The sequence below is a fragment of the Hypanus sabinus genome, chromosome 12 (assembly GCF_030144855.1).
Source record: "Hypanus sabinus isolate sHypSab1 chromosome 12, sHypSab1.hap1, whole genome shotgun sequence".
Taxonomy (NCBI): Eukaryota; Metazoa; Chordata; class Chondrichthyes; order Myliobatiformes; family Dasyatidae; genus Hypanus; species Hypanus sabinus.
Window position 1 is genome coordinate 38531509 of NC_082717.1, and position 15954 is coordinate 38547462.

A 15954-nucleotide genomic window follows, 5' to 3' on the forward strand; every position below is an offset into this window, starting at 1 on the left:
TGAATCTATGAAATCACATACCATCCTATCCCAGGAATATATCACTTTTCCTTTACAGTTACTGTGTTGAATTATTTAAACTCCCCACCCAAGTGGGTCAGGAGTTTCTAATATTTGGGTAGCACACCTTTGCTTTCTCAATGACAGCTATAGATTAGCAATAAATTCTAGCCTTCCTTTTGATAGCCAGAACGTGTGAATGAGCAATTAATCAAAGCTTGCTGTGTGGAATTTGGTTTCTGTGTTTCCCACGTTACTACTCTGATTGTCAAATTGAAAAACTTCATTGGCTGCATGAAATCTCGAGACGGTGGAAAACAAATGTTATATAAGTATAGATTATTTACTTCCTACTGAGTGATAGATGGACTGAGCTGTGTCCCTGTGATTTCTGGAAATACATTGCACCTTCCTGGAACATCAGTTAAAGGAAAATTCAGTCTATTTGTATCTTCAAAGCAAATTCACTTGCTGAATTTGGATAGGTAATCTTTTATGATGAAGGGGCATTGTAGTGTTTTCAGTATTTCATTGATATGTGATTAATATTTCAAAGGTTCATATGTTCATTTATTATTAAAGTATACAACTATGAAATTCTTCTTCTCCCGAAAGCCATGAAACCAAGAAAGAAAAGAAAGGAAAGGCAGCATGATCATCAAACCCTCAAAAAACAAAAAAAGAATAGGCGCATTAACCCCCAATCCCCCCCCCCACAAAAAAACAAAATCAGAACAGCCCATCAACCCTCAAATCCCCCCTCCTCACACACAAAAACAAACAAAAACAGAATATGTCCATTCTCCACACACGATGCCAGGCTCTTCCCCCTTCAGTAGCATAGCAGAGTGAACCTCAGCAATCAAAAGGCAGGCAGCTGGTGCTCACCTTCCACATCTGCCTCGATGATTCAATATCCCTCATTGCTTTAACCAGCAAAATGGAATTAAACGTTGGCTCACGCCCTGTCCCACTGCCTGCCTGCTCTGAGGTTTGCACACATTGCCTCTGACTCCCGGAATCCTCTCAGAGACTGCAGAGCGCTGAACACCCAAACGATCTCCAGACTTCCGCATTTGCCTTAATCTTTCAATCTCCCTCATCGCTTTAATCGGTGAACAACGGAAGCTCTAATCAGCAAAATGGAGTCAACCATTGGCTCCCACCGACTGCCCACCTTGAGGTTTGTGCACAGTGCCTCTGATCTCAGAATCTTCTTGGAGACTGCAGAGCACTGGAACTCCCAATCAATCTCCAAACAGAAAATCACAGTCTCCTGCAGTTCCAGGATCTCATCTGAGGTGAAAAACAAACATAAAAGATATAAAAGAAGTGAAATATATAATTTCATGGTCTATTCAGAACATGTCGACAGAAGGAGCATTGCATGCAGGCACCATCTAGTGTGAGTATATTGTTTGATTATGCATTCTTCATTTGCTTACATAATTCATTATAGGTTATATGTCAGAAGTATGTGAATAGCACATGACATTAAGACACCACATCCATGTGCGAACTTCACTGAAGTAAAATTAAGTAAACATGAGTATCTCTGGTTCCTGTGCTTTTCTTTCTTTTAGTTTCTGGAGTTATAAGACATAACAGTGGTTGTGCTGTCTTTACGACAGTTATTTAGTTTATAATATTTTCGCTTAGTAATTCATTCAATAGTATTTTCTAGTTAGAATTAGAAGTGTTTAAAGTGTATTCATTGCATGTAAAATATATCGGCATGCGATGACGTCACATCCGGTTTCGCCGCGTCTTGTGGGAAAACACCGGTTTGAAATTAGCGCGAGGGTGGGGGCTTTCCACGAGGCTCACCTGAGCACAAGCAGTTTTGCAGGCATGAGAAATCACAGTGAGAGCAACGCTGTAAGTTAATAGATAATCGATATATTGAACTAAGATATTAATGCTGATCCTGTTAGAGGTAACGTCGGTAGATAATGTTTATGCTTTCGTTAGTTAAAGAGTCGCGGATAGTTTGCATGGAAGTGTATTTAAAGTAGTCAATGGAGCAGGTAAACTCTCCCTGTATACTGCACCTTAGTGTAATGTAGTTATAGTCACCTTTGCGAGTATTTACACTTGAAATGTGATATTAAGGAAGGAACAAATACTGTATCAATCTTGTATTGTTTTATCAACAGTTTTCACCATATGTTAATGTGAAGAGTGAACAGTAAATGGTTAATCTTACTGCGATCTGGTTCTTATTAACTGTGGTTTATCCGGACGTTAAATTCGGCGTTTCGTTACACCCGAAGGAGAACGTTACAGTGGTAATGAGGAAGTTTTAAAATGAGCCCGAGATAACTACCTACCTGTTGAAGTGCAGCACGTTTTTTTTCTTCGGAAAGGCAGAGAGATGTTAAAATTTTTTGAAAAGCACAGTATGTGTTTCTTCAGAATGGTAGAGGCACCTTTGAGTTTCAAGAAAAGGCAGAAAATGGACGAAATTCACAGGATCATTAACAGTGAGTAGCGGATGATAATAATAACAAATAAATAAAATGCAGAAAAGTTGGCTATATTAGAAAGATAGATGCATTTAATTGCCCAGCAGGTAAGTGGATGATGTATATTGAAAGAATTGAGCAATATTTTGAAGCAAATGAAATAGCCAATGAGAAACATCTGATAGTGTATTGAGTGCAATAGGTGGAAAAGCATACAGTTTGTTCAGAGGTTTAACTACTCCAAGCAAACCAACTGAAATGAGCTTTGCTGAAATCATAAGCATAATGCAGGAACGTTTAGAATGGAACCCATTGTTGTAGCTGAAGACTTTAGGTTTCATAAGCAGAATCAAGAGGAAGGAGAATTCATATTAGCTCATCAAATTGAAGAAATCGTCCAAGAATTGTCAGTTCAGTGAAGGGTTTAATGATGCCCTGAGAGATCGTTTAGTTTATGCAATTTTACAAGAAAGCATTCAAAGATAGCTCCTAACTAAAGCACAACTCACATTTAAAAGAGAGGTTGCTATCACTGCATCAATGGAAATAGCAGGTAGAAAAACAAGTGAGTTGCAGTCAGGAAAGAAAACGAGCCTGAACAAAACTGCTACATCCAAACAGAAACCCACCTGGTCGGACAAATTGTGTTACCTTTGTGGCAGGGTTACCTGCAGGTTTAAAGATGAAAATTGCACCAAAAGCAGCAAAGTAAGACACACTCAAAGAGCATGTTGGGCAGACAAAAAGAAATGGACTGCATAGGGAAGAAGGAAGGATAAAAAGTCAAAAAAAGCACTAATCTGCACGTTGTTGGTGAAAAATCTGATAATGAGAATGACAAGGACTGAGTAGCCTTGAGATTTACAGTGTGAAGACTAACAAGATACAAGCAATGCGTCTTACACCTGAAGTGAACAGCAAGTTAATTCGAATGGGATTGGACACTGGCTTGGCTGTTTCAGTCATTCCACAACATAAGTTTGAAGGGCACTACAAAGACACCAAACAGAAGGCTGCTGATACTCATCTAAGAACTTGTTCTGGAGAAAAGATAACTCCTGTGGAAATGACAGACACAACAAGGGCCAACAAATTATATTGAGCTTGTTCAGGCAAAAACAGCATTGCGGGAGCATGAGGGCTAAGACATCTAAAGCATTGTTTGGAGACCCATCCACCTGTCGCAGGGCATGCCACATCCCCTGCAACAGAGACAACTGAAAGTGAATTAAGGGATGTACTGCATGATGCCAAAACAGTGTTTAAGAATGTCCTTGGAAACTTCAAAGATATCAAGGGTAAAATAGTGTTAAAAGAAAACGCCACACATAAGTTTTCTAAAGCCCATCTGGTTCCTTAAATCATCCGTGATGAATTAGCCCGTGAGCTAAATTGCATGGAAGTTGAAGGAATTCTTTCCAAGATTGAGTGGAGCTCATGGGTAGCCAAGAAGAATGGGCCTCTCAGGATCTTCTGCGACTTTAAGGTCACCATCAAACCCAGTAATGAAAGTAGATTAATATCCCCTGCCCCAGATAGAGGATACCTTTGCAAACCTTTCTGGAGGAAGGACTTGTATATGAGACGTATTATATATTGAGCGAGAGTTTACAGCTAAGCGGGGAAGGGTGTTGTGTATTTAACATTTCAGTAGTACTTGGGTAATTTTGTAAAAGTATTGTTTGATTAAGCATTCTTTGTTGTTTACATAATGCATTGTGAGTTAGATGTAAGAAGTATGTGAATGGCATGTCATTACGTCACCATTATATGTGTGTGACTCACTAAAGTACAACTATGTAGACTCGAATATACCAGGCTCCAGAGTTTATCTTTGGATTGGTTTCTGGAGTTAAAAAATATAAAGGCATGGATATAAATGTTAACAGTTTCTCTTTCCACAGATACTATCTGACCTGCTGATGCTTCCAGCAAAATGAAGAGGGTGTGGTCTTACTGGTTTAGGCAGTGCCCAATTCTCAAAATTCTGTCTTATTCTATTGATCTAAAGCATCATGGACTCCAGCTGTATGGTCTGAACAGTGACAGGCTCTCTGCATAGTGTAAGAGGAAAGTTCTTCCTCAAAGATTGACCAGAAGAGTTGACAGCCCCTCTCCCAGCTTTTCCAAAGTGATTTCCTCATGATCTCTCTGACATTCATTTGCAAGATATTTTAAATGCCTTTGAAGAAAAATTGTAAGTTACTTAAAACAAAAGCTCAAGTAAAAAGAAGTGTACCAAAATATTAAATCTAAGTGAAATAATTTTAATAAAAGTTTACTAACCCTCCTTTGGCCTTGTAATCTACAATCCTCCAATCCATATTGAAGTTAATGAGGTCTTTGATTCTGCAGAATTGTGCAGGAAAGAAGAAGCTTCCTCTCATGTAATTTAGGAAATCTCATCAATATTAGGGTCTGGGCACCACAGTGACAGACTCGGTGATCAGAATCTGTCAGCAAATCTAGGGTCCTCATGTTTGACAGTGCACATATGGAGTCCCAGACACACTCCAGTTTAAACAGCTAAGGACAAGCAGTTCCCTTGACAACATCTGGTTTTAGATAACAAGTTCCAGCCCAGAGACTCATAACAGCTGGGCTTTGCTCCATCTCCGATGTAGCAACAAGGGCAGTGGCTTTCAAGTACAATTGTACAACATGTGTGCTCGCCCTGCTCCTTGGAACTCCCATAACATTTCTTTAGAACCAAACAAATAGTTTCTCATCAAGAGAATGCATTATGTCACTGACAAGTAGAATGCTCTGTGGTCCTTTGAAAAAGCTCCAATCTTATCACAAGTTTTAAAAAGTATTGCAGAAGCTGACATCATCTGCTGTCTGAGCAATGCTCAGTTTCCTACTACTGGAAGAGATTAAGTGGTACATAAAAATGTATAAACTGCAGATACTGATATTTGAACTATCTGGGCTCATGCTAAGGATATTCCATGAATGTTTCCACTGACAAAATACATTTACTGTCACACTGCACATTAATCAAGTTTACAAATACTTCATACACTGAAGAGGATGATTAGATTGGATTAGTTTTATTTGTCATATATACATCAAAACATACAGTGAAATGCGTTGTTTTCATCAAAACAAATCAAGGAAGGATTGTGCTGGGCAGCTAAGTGTCACCACACTTCCAGCACCAACATAGCATACACACAACTCACTAACGCTAAAGCTAACGGTACTTCTTTGAAATGTGGGAAGCAACTGGAGCACCCAGAGGAAAGCCGACAGTCACAGGGAGAGGCAGCACCTCTTTATGGACCAACGACAGGAATCGAACTCTGATCTTACAGCTGGAGCTATAAGCTGTTGCGCTACCATGCTGCTCCAAAGATAAAATGTTTGAGAAGATTAATATCTATAAAGTAGCAATTAATCCCAAGTTACAACAGTTTCAATGATGTGAACATAATTCTTTCATCATCATGATCAATCTCCTCTCAGCTTCCAATCACTTTTGCCTATTTTTAAAAATGCACCATATTCACTTCTGATTTCCCTAATCCTGCCAGGGTGAACTGTGCACCGACAGTTCCGAAGGTGATAGTTTTTCTCATGTGAGAATCTGGAGAGCAATTATCGACGGTAATGAGGGCATTGTTTCCCAGCACAACTTAAACACATGAGATTCCGCAGATACTGCAAATCCCAAGTGTGAGCGTGGCGGGCTTCCGTCAGTCATGGTCAACCATGGGTACTGCGCCTCTGGTCCAAGCTGAAGTGACCTCTCCAGGGTGCAAGCCAGGGCAGAGTTGATGTGGAGATCCGTCTGTTGCCCATGCAGTGGGACCCCCCTTCCCATGCTGATGACAGGTCCAAAGGAACGACGAATGTCGATACAGTTTGGTGTCAGCAGCATCGCAGGAGTTGCCGTGTCGGTGCTGGGTACAACAGTCAGCCGCCTTCGGGTCTCCGACTCTGGATTTTTCCCAGGGGTTTACTCCCAAAGCCTTTCCCGTGAGCGGGTATAGCCGCAAGGCAGCGGAGGTTTGAAATCAGAGTTTACCATCCGTGATTAACGAGCCCCATCTGCCCGGAGCAACTGGTTTTAAGGCACCGGTGGTCTTTGCCCCTTCTCCTGTCAGTGAGAACAGCTCTGCTGGGCATAAGAATTACGCCACACATGAAGGCCAGGATCACGCCATGAAGAGCATTTGTTTAGCAGTGGGAGCTCATCTCCACTACCACCCTTCAGTTATGTCTGCCTTTCGAGCCGGAGTATCCGTCCAGAGTAACACACACAAAATGCTGGAGGAACTCAACAGGTCGGGCAGCATCATGGAAAGGAATAAACAGTCGATGTCTCTGGGCTGAGACCCTTCATCAGGACAGGAAAGGAAGGAAGAAGAATCTAGAATAAAAAGGGTGGGGAAGGGAAGGAGCACAAGCTAGAATGTGATAGGTGAAGGTATGTGGGGGAAGGAGGATGAAGTGAAAAGCTGGGAGGTGTAGGAGGAAAACTTTAAGTACTGAAGAAGAAGGAATCTGATAAGAGGAGAGAGTGGACCATGGGAGAACATAGAGGAGGAGGGGGTCTGAGACAGGGCCCGCCGGTATCTCCACACCGAGGAGAGGGTGGCATGTAAAATTGGGAGGGAGAAGCAACTAATTGAATGCAAGTACCTGGGATCCTCAGTGGGTCCGAACTGGGAGGCCCGAAAATGGATCTGAGCCATGTGGGCCAAGATGACGGCAAATCAAGTTCCCAGGAAGGACATGGCTGTGGTAGTGAGTCTGGGTGAGCACACGTTCTTGTTTTTACCTAGATACATATCTATACTCAAACACGATAGTCCCTGTAGGTGATATTGAGAATGGCTTCTTCAATAATTCAGTTCCGTGGCTAAAGTGGAAATATAAATGAACATTGCTTTTGTTCCCCTCAGCACTGAGGCTGCTCCAGCTGCTCCCGGCCTTGTGTATGCAAGCTTCACGGCAATTTGCCCCACTGTGTAACGTGCTGAGGCTGAGGGTAAGGGCCTGTTCTGCTGCTCCAGTCTTCGTGTCTACAGTCTCATTTTTGTTCTGAATGCTGTTGCTTGCTTCTATTGTTTGTATGATCTCTCTCTCTCTCTCTCTTCCCCCCCCCTCCCTCTCCCTCTCCCCCTCCCCCTCTCCCTCCCCCTCTCCCTCTCCCTCTCCCTCCTCATTGGGTGTTGGTCTTTTTTAAAATTTGGGTACTTTCAGGTTTCTTGCTTTGTGGCTGCCTGTAAGCAGACAAATCTCAAGGCTGTGTATTTTATACATCCTTTGATAATAAATGTACTTTGAACTTTACTCTACAGGGAAAATGGAACTGATTTTTAGAGGTAACCACACATTCAGTCCTTTTGGAAAAAAGGGAATTGGAGAAGATGCAAAGATAAGTAACTCAAGGGTGGGCATTTGAAGAGGGGCAGTATCTCTAAAGAGAGAGGCACTTAATAATGCTTGCTGCATGGAGACAAGGACAGGCTGCTTGTGGGTTGGGATAAAAGAACACGATATGGGTCTCATGGATGAGATGAAGTTGGAGAAGGACATGAGCGGTAGGAGTTCAAGGGAACGGTGGAGGAAACCTGGAGGGAGGGTGAAATGAAAGTCGTTGTGTCAGGGGTGCAGCAGAGGCCGATGAGCGGATGATTTCAATTTGGTGATAAAGAAGTCTCAGAATCTGTTTTGCATTCTCCAGTCAACGGCAGATGTGAATTCATATTCAGTTACTGGTTAAGTGAACGCTGAACTGACTTTTTTCCTCATAGGAGTGGGTGGGGGAGGTGATATTCAGCCTAATGAATTCCCCACCAGACAAACCCCCACAGATAGTCCAAATGCTTATTCCCAGTGTAAATAAATCTTTTTGCTTGACAGTATCCAGATTGTTTAAAAACCAGTCTTACAAGCTGTTTCTGATAGATGGAAATAGTTGACAGCTATATGAATTAGCAAACAACTTATCTCACAAGGGAGCCAAAGGGAGCAGTTTCTTGGAACTATATACTCTTTCAATAACCGTATTCATTTTGAGCCAGATTAGATCTTGGCACGTTGAAATATATAAATAACTGATAATTTTGTCATTTTCTATTGCCTAATTAACTTTCTATTTCATTGCCTACTTTATCAAGTATTGTACAGCGTTACAATAGCTCAAACCATTATGTACATTTCCCAACACAACGTACATATCTCAGCTCCACATATGCACTGTCATTTCAAGCGATCCTGCTTAAATTGCTATGATGGAAAGAGGGAAGTGCTTTATATTAACGAATCTTTCTTTCATAGTTTCATGTGTACTTTTGCAGCACACAATGGTACCAGTTTGTCAGAAATCGTTAAGGCTGAATTCACTCACTGAAACTTCAACATTACCACAAAATCTTCGAACAGCAAGTGATTTACAGTGGCCTCACAGCAACCACCTCCACAAGTTAAGTGAATGGCCAGCAAGGAACATTCACTCAGCACAGATGATGTTTAACTTCTGATTTCAAGAAGCTATTGAACAACATGCTTCTTTCCCAGAGCAGAAAATGTGCACTGTTAATGGAAATGTTGATGGAAAAAGTAAAAGCGTTTTTAAATACATGTAGTAATTATTGTTGTTTATGTTACAACACGCTTATTGTATGGAACTTAATGGCCCAAAATTTCTAATAAAGATTTAGCTGTTCAGCACAGAACTGCCAGCATTTCAGAATCAGCATCAGGTTTGATATCACCAGCATACGTTGTGAAATTTGTTGTTAAGCAGCAGCAGGACCTTGCAATACATAATAATATTCTTAACTGAAGGAGATTTGGGACTTTAATCGTCATGGAGATCTCAAACTTCTTCAAAGCTGATCAATTTCTTCAGTTTAAATCTAAAGCAGTGTTAACCGGAGGTGAAATTTGAACCTCCTAGAGTTCCTCACAGTTGTACTGGCAGGTCCACCAGGTTAGACCTGGCTTACTCTCAGGATATGCATTCATTTCAAAGTGAGGGAAAGAAGTCAATTACAGGCAATTTATATTTTGCATCTAAACAAGTTATTCAATTGTTATTTAACGCTATACTATCAATATATTTTAATAGCTAAAGTATGTTCAATATTTGATAATATTTGCATGTTTGTGAATGTCAGGAAATCAGTACGCCATGCAGATTTTCAGTTCTTTGAAAACTTCAAGAGCAGTTCAGTTCAAAGGATGAATAAAGGTTTCCCAAATCTTGCTCAGATTTAGCTGTGGTAAGTTAAGACTTCTTCAAGATTCAATGCCCTATTAACAATATAAAAACAAAGAAATCCTAAAGGATTTAAGAAGGGAAACAGAGAAAAACCTACAAATTATAGACAAGTAGACCAAACATCTGTCATAGATAAGTTACTAGAGGGGTTTCTGAGGAATAAGATATACTGTACAGGTATTAGGAAAGATAAGAGTTGATCAAGGATGATCACCATTGCTTTGTGCATGGGAGATCATGTCTCATGAATTTGATAGAGTCGTTTGAAGAAGTAACTAAGAAGAGTAATGAGATCTGGGCAATAGATGTTGTCAATATAGACTTCACAAAGCCATTGATAAGATTCAGCATGGTAGGCTGCTAAGGAAAGTTAGACTGAGTGGTATCCAGGGAGTGCTAGATAATTGGATACATAATTAACTAGACAGCAAGAAGCAGAGGGAAGTCTACTGATTCAGTTTATTTGGGGTCAAGAGGGTAGTAACTGAAGCTCTAGATTACTTTTCTAATCTGCATATTACACCATTTTTAGGGAAGAAAATCTTCCATTTTTGCCTGATTAGGCCTAAATGACTCTTACTTGCCTCTCAGTTCAGGGACAATCTGGAGTGGTCAATATATACCAGTGCCTTCCCTATCCTGCAAATAAATAAACAAAAATACTAAATTTGTTTTTCCGTACAAGCTATGCTTCTTGGTGGCTTTATATGTGCCTTAACCTTTTAAAAGCTAGATGTTTGACACATATAAATATGTTCCAGATGACTGCAACACTGATTGGAAGGCAAACATGTACAAATGGTTGCATATGCAAGTAATTATTAGCGATATTGTATATTGCTGAACCATGCAAACAACACTCCCCAATTGAGTTCTGTTGAAAGGAGCAAGCCAATGACAAGGGCAAACGTTTCTTTTAATCAATCTTCCTTTTAAGTCGGCATTCTGTCTTCTATGGAAAATAAATCACTTACTGATTTCACATAAGTAAACATTCTTGTTACTTCAGAAGTGTAACTGGCATTTAATATGACAAAGAGCTACCCAATATTAATAGTTATATCTAGGATATTTGTTTCCATCTACCTTCAAATGTGTCTCTGGTCACTGATAGTCTGAGACCCACATTCTCTTTCATTTCCATAAAGTCAAATGGAAGTGGTTAGTTCAAGGTTCCGAGTTAAAAAAATATATTTTTAATGGATTCATTTCTCTGAAAACAATGGAGAATTTAATGTCTACCATGAGGCCTACACATCTCTTTAACAGTTCAATGTGATGTTTTCTGGAAAACACCTCCAGCCTTGTTTACTTCCTGTCTTTAATCTGCATACAGTTTTTAAACGAATCCTTAAACAAATCAATGCAAATCTTGTTGCCAAATCCTTGTTCCACACATTGCACCCCACCTCCATCGTCACCTTCAATACTTACACTCATTCTACAGGGCAGGATATTAGATTAAACCCATTAGGAGGCAGCAGGCTAATCCAATTTCAGTTCTCACCTTTGATGAGAAAAAATTAACAGCAGCCATTGAAGTTGCCCTTTCTCATGTCTACAACATGAAAGGAGATCATGGAATGCAAAAACGTTGATAGAAAGTGAGGAATTACAAATTCCTTCTTGCTAGCACATGGATTTCAGAAAGGTGTATAGCAAAACTAAGTCTTAAGGATGTTCTTTAGTTTTAGCTATTTAAAAAAACAAAGGCTGTTGTCAATATCTGAAATAATTTCATGCACACATTTAATCTGCACAATATATAATTTAATATAATGTGTGCAAAACATTTCCTCATCATATCCACAGAAATTATTGAGCAATGAACATCTGATTTCCCTTCATTTCTATTCTTCATGTACTTAGTAATCGTCAGAAAGTCATTGGAAACTGATAAAATCCTCTCACTCAAGCAATTTACCCCTTGAATGTAATTAACCTTTAATAATTACACTAGTTTAGCTATGGTGGAGAGCATTAATATAACAGATTAGTGCACATTAACAGTAGATAGATAGATTGCGAAAACTGATAAGTTTATCATTAATGTAGCAAAGAGAACAAATTCCTATGGACAAAGTTTCAAAGTTCAAGATTTTAAAGAAAGTAACAATACATATTATCATGAGAAATTCAATCGTGCCTGTGGGCCTTTTGCCACCCAGCTTCAGGCAGTTCAGAATTCCCGAGTCACTCAGGTAAATAGTCACTGCCGCTATTATTCCAGTGTTCTGACGTTCGACTCCTCTTGTCCAGTGGTGAAGTCCCAACTTCCTGCAACTTTCCAACAATCAGACTGGAGCATCTGTTTACAGTAATTGTGGCAGCTTAGACCTAACACAGGATCAAAGACCCCCGTAAGTGATTTAGATTCACAGCGAGAGGTCCAGTGACCATCACCATGCACAAAATGATTATGGATAAGCTCTCATCGCTGTTTTCTCATTCTCCGGTACTGGCAGTGATGCTCTACTGCTTGATGTTTAATCACACCAAGAATATTCTCCGATGCATCGGCTTCTGTGCGATGAGCTGCACATCCTCAGGAGGATTTTAATGCAAGGATATCTGCATCACCCATGGTGACATGACAATTACGACTGGACTGACTACCATCTAATGCATTCGACCTGGTCACTAAGCAACATTGGCAACAAAGTGATGACACAAAAGACTGTAGATCCTGGAATCTGAAGAGACTCATCAGATGTAGAGGGAATTGACTGTTTCTCTCCAGAGATGATGCCTGACCTGCTGAGTTCCTCCAGTGCCTCGTGTGAACAACAATCAAAAGAGTACCACCAAAGAATAAATGATGAAAGTCTCACAGCCAGGCTAGTCCTTTCCCTGTAAACAACTCATGGAAATGTAGTGACACCCATCTAATAGTAGCTGAGGAGTGCTTACACCATCTGGAATGCCCAGAAGTCCACCCATAATTAGGACCTGTGCAGAGATGTTAGGCTTCTACACAAGGAAATACCAGAAGTGGTTTACTGGCAATGATCAAGAGGCTCAGCAGCTAACTGACCACATGCATGGTGTTCGTGGACTATAAATACCTGAGGAAATTGAAACTATACACCTCTAACCCAAGGAGTGAATGGAAAGGCTCATTGAGATAAATGAGTTATAAAATAGATAGAGTAAAAGGGAAGGATAAAAGGCAGGAAAACGTAAATGGCTAAAGCAGTGACAATAGATTCAGCATGACATCTGTAAGTTTGACCATGGAAGTAAACCATGGTCCTGAAAAACGTTGTCTCATTTTTACTATGCACTGTACCAGCAGTTATGGTCGAAATGACAATAAAAGTTGACTTGACTTGATAGACTTCTATCGGTGTTTTGTGGAGAGTACATTGACTGGCTGCATCACAGCCTGGTATGGAAACACCAATGCCCTTGAATAGAAAATTGGATAAAAAGTGGCCAGTCCATCACAGTTAAAGCTGTCCCTATCATTGAGCACATCTTCCTGGAGCATTATCGCAAGAAAGCAGCATCCATCATCAGCAACCAACACCAGCCAGATCATGCCCGCTCCTCAGGAAGAAGCTACAGGAGTTTTAAGACTCACACCAACAGGTTCAGGAACAGTTCTTACTTCTCAACCATCAGGCTGTTGAACCAAAGGGGATAGTTCCCTCAATTTCACTTGCGCCATCACTGAACTGTTTCCGCAATCTATGATCGATTCACTTTCAAAGACTCTTCATCTCATGTTCTTGATATTAATTATTATTATTATTATTGTTTTTGTTGTTATTATTATTATTCTTTTTCTTAATATTTTCTCAGCTCAAGCTGGTAAAACCTAAGGTACAGGCATAGCCAAACATGTTCATTTTTCAATTGCTAGGAACTTCTGGACTATTCTAGTGTTGTTTATTATTGTGGCTTTCTGAAGACTTACATTAATATTGCTGTGTAGCCCTAGCTGCTTAATGCTATTATGTGGTGTCTTTGGGATGTTACCAGTTGTAGATATTACTATCGGGATAATGTTATATCCCATTCATGTTCCAAAGTCTTTCAATTTCCTCTTTTAAATCAGCATCTTTCTTATGTTTTTCACTCATTGATTTTTGTGAGCTATGTGTGTTTGGAATGGTTATATCTATTAAATTTTGTTCTCGCTAGTTTATCCTGCATTATTATATCCGGACAATTATTATGTCAGTTATTATTACTATTATTATTTTTTTTCTATCTTGCCTTTGCACAGTTTGTTGTCTTTTGCACACTGGTTGTCCACCTGTTGGTGTGGTCTTTCACTGATGGTTATTGGATTTATTGAGTAGGCTCACAAGAAAACGAATCTCAGGGTTGCATATGGTGACATATATGTACTTTGAACTTCGAACAACATAAGATGAAAGAACTTCATAATAGGACAATAATGGCACAAAAAGAGTCTGGAGAGGAGAAAATGCAGAATAGTTATCTAAGATTAGCTAAGAAAGGTGGAGTGAATGCTGGGACAAACATGTGGAAATACTGATTATCTGAAATTGTTGTATATTATTTGATCCAAAATGTGAACTTGACCAGAGTTGGCATTGTTCCCCAGTGTTTGAGGAATAGTGTTAAAATATAAGAGCAGAAAGGTCAGATTGGGAATGACAGAGAAATGAAGTGATGCAAGATAGTAAGTTCAAGGTGATGGATTGAAGATGGGTCATAGAATTAGAGTCGGGTGTTGTACGGCACAGAAAAAGGCCCTTCTGCTCTCCATGTTCATTTTGCCTGACTGAACTCATCCTATTTACAGTACCTGCATTAAGGCCATCTGCTTCTATACCTTGCAACCTAATTGTAAAAATCTGATCTATGTTCAATCTCACCATGTAGAGGAGACCACATCATGAACAACACATGATGTATACCAAACTCAAAGGACTAGTAGCTGCTTCTTCATGTGGGAAAATTTTGTAACAATGCATATGGATCCCCAAAGTCCTTCACTGATAGAAGTTTCCTGTCCTTAGTTTAGTCTGCATGTGGCCGCACCAAACGTTTCGATGAAATGTATTAATAATGAAGCTGGATGCTTTACCCAGCACCTAGTCAGCACTGGATTGAGACATGGTGAAGAGTTTTCCTGTCTGGTCAAACTTGAAATGTCCTCCTTGCAAACATCTGATGAAATAAGCAGCAGTCTAACTTCGACATACTCTAAAGATGTACTTCACAGACAATTTGCCAGATTGCCCCATCACAGTCCTTGGGATAATCCTGTCCTATTGCCCTACTTCATGGAATAAGTTGTGGACTTGGGCTGTACTGACAGAATAGCTGCAGTGCAGCTTGTAAATGCCACTCTCTGCAGTCACTTCGCACCACTCATGAAGGAACTGAATGGTCAAGGCAATTGATGGTGTGCCAATCAAGCAGACTGGCATGTCCTGGATGGTGCAGGGCTTCTAGACTACTGTTGGAACTACACTCTTCCAGGCAAGTGAAGAATAGTTCATCACGCTTCTAATTCTATTTGCAGTTCCATAAGTGAGGATGTTACCAGGTGGACAGAAGAAAAGATTCCAAGAATGTGCTCAAAACTCCCTTGAAGTGTAGGCTTACTTTTAGGAACAGGTCCATGGCCACTCAAAGAGCAGATGGAGCATTCAGCTTTGGATTGTAAACTTTGAAGCCACATATTGGGTGCATACAGAAGCTCTACATCATCAGAAACCAAGATGGTTTTTTTCAGTGAGTATTCTATTCAGTGGAAGGACTGAACCACTTCACCATGTATCCAGCTGCCTGCCTCTCAACCATCTGCTGTCCCATTTGTGGAAGCTTTCAGTTCCCATATTCTTAGCAGTCATGAAATGAAATAGAAACAAGTCATCTTTGCATATCACCTCTTTCTTCTTAGGCAGCCGCAAATGAATTCAGGAGAAGAAAAGTCAAATAATTATTAAAATCCCAAATATTATAAAAGAAAATTAGTACATGTTGACAGCTTTCATGCAGCAGCTTTCTAAAATAATACTTGCCTCCAGGATCTGATTTTTGGAACTTTTGTTGATTTTTAGAATATTCAGTGAAACAAACCATCTTGCTTTCTTGCTATTCCCACTGGGTGCCTTGCAATTTACTTTACTCCCTCAAGCAACTGCTTCTGTATTGTAGAGACTGTGATAAGCTAGAACAAAGTTTAAAACACAAGAGATTTTGCAGATGCTGGAAGTCTAGAGCAACACACACTAAACACTGGAGGAACTCGGCAGACAGGCAGCCTCT

General features: G+C 40.1%; 1 long non-coding RNA gene across 3 annotated transcripts; it reads left to right on the forward strand.

Annotated features, from left to right (window-relative positions):
* Positions 1–1282: 1282 nt before the first annotated feature.
* Positions 1283–9144, forward strand: LOC132402783 (uncharacterized). Of its 3 annotated transcripts, none has more exons than XR_009515077.1 (4): positions 1283–1878; positions 2157–2483; positions 4370–7798; positions 8777–9144. It is a non-coding gene; the product is annotated as an uncharacterized LOC132402783 (long non-coding RNA). The 3 variants fall into 3 exon arrangements; XR_009515076.1 differs by having other exon boundaries at positions 4370–7461; positions 7775–9144; XR_009515075.1 differs by having other exon boundaries at positions 4370–9144.
* Positions 9145–15954: the final 6810 nt, after the last annotated feature.